Source organism: Rhinopithecus bieti, unplaced genomic scaffold, assembly GCF_001698545.2.
Source record: "Rhinopithecus bieti isolate Rb0 unplaced genomic scaffold, ASM169854v2 scaffold_15813, whole genome shotgun sequence".
In the NCBI taxonomy this organism is placed as follows: domain Eukaryota; kingdom Metazoa; phylum Chordata; class Mammalia; order Primates; family Cercopithecidae; genus Rhinopithecus; species Rhinopithecus bieti.
The window spans coordinates 252,641-254,373 of record NW_016809040.1 but is presented as its reverse complement, the minus strand read 5'-3'; positions in this window follow the sequence as shown (position 1 = coordinate 254,373).

Here is a 1,733-nt window from a genome sequence, read left to right as displayed (position 1 = left end):
TACAGGCTTGAGCCACCGCGCCCGGCCGAAGATTTTCTTTATATGACAAAGGGTTTCGTATGCAAATATTCAGTGTAAACATGACTAAAGGACAGGGAGTATTCAAACTGTTAAGGAACAAGCCATGTTAGGGAAGTTTCTACATAGGAAAACTTTTTTTTTTTTTTTTTTTTTTTTGGAGACAGGGTCTCACTCTGTCACCCAGGCTAGAGTGCAGTGGTCCGATCATGGCTCACTGCAGCCTCCACCTCCAGGGCTCAAGTGATCCTCCTGCCTCAGCCTCCTGAGTACTGGGATTATAGGCATGCACCACCATGCCCAGCTAATTTTGTTCATTTTTTATAGAGATAATGTCTCACTATGTTGCCCAGGCTGGTCTCAAACTCCTGGCCTCAAATGATTCTCCCAATTTGGTGTCCCAAAGTGCTGGGATTACAAGCATGAGCTACTGGGCCCAGACTACACAGGGGAACTTCTCGTTGTCATACAGTCAACAGGTGAGGGGCATAGCAGCAGGTTGATGCTTATGTATGTAAGTACTCTCTTGCACCAAGATACAGGTCTAAATGAAAAAATTTACTTATTTTTAATAAAAATGCCTGGCTCATCATTTAAAAAATAGAATTTTCGGGGGTGTAATTCCTGTTTTTTTTAAAAAAAAGGTAGCACGTATTCATAATACAGACCTTTACACAAGCATATGCATTGAGCAAATACATGTTGTCTTATTATTTTTGAATGCAGTCTTTTCCCCCTATTTCCTTTTCTTTAGTCAGCCCTAGCCCCATTTCTTCCCACCATAACACCTTGAATACGGAGTATACTTTTCTCTTTTTTATGTAATTCTGTATAGAATATATACCTATACACATACCCGGGGGGGATGCTGTTCATTGCTTTACAATGTGGGATCATTTATATACCTTTTCTCTCCTCATCTCAACACCACCTCATAGAAACTCCTCCAAGCTATCTGGCATACTCTGATTTTCCATGTTCATTGGTTACATACTATTCCATGGCATGGACATGTAATAATGTGTTCAGCTATTCCCTCTTGGAAGGCAACCCTCTGTTTCCCGGCTTTTGCTCCTTTGAACTATGCCATAACACCCATCTTTGAAATGTACAGTTTCAGAGCAGGAGGTGAAGCTGGATGCTCTTTCATTCAATCCCACAGTTTTACAGTTAAGATGAAAAAGGATCAGAAAAGTAAAAGAACATGCCCAAGGTCACACAGCTATTTGCTTGGTGCTTTGTAAAAATTTGAATAGCTATTATTTCACACGCTCTTCACAAGCAGGGCAAGTATTATCATGTCAACCTTAAAAGTGGAGAAACTGAAGTCAAAGAGACCAATTGCTTTGATTTTATTGCCAGTGACGGCTAAAACTAGGGCTTAAAGCCAGGACTTCTGATTCCTGATCCCCAGTAGCTTCTTCCACTCCTACGTTGATGGAAACCATTAACTCAAAACTTCTACAGGGCAGCCTTCTGTTAATATATTCTAGACATCAACTATATACCAAGCCTGAAAAAAAAAAAAAAAGTTTAGTTAAAAGAATGACACAGTGTGGATTTGCCCATAATTCACAGCATACTTTCCTTACCTATTAGAATAAATGATAGTTGAGGTTGCTAAAAACCGTCTTTGAAATCAAACAGATTTAATTGTGAGTGCTGGCTCTGTCACTAACTCTGCAACCTTCAGCGGATTATCCAGCATCCCTAAA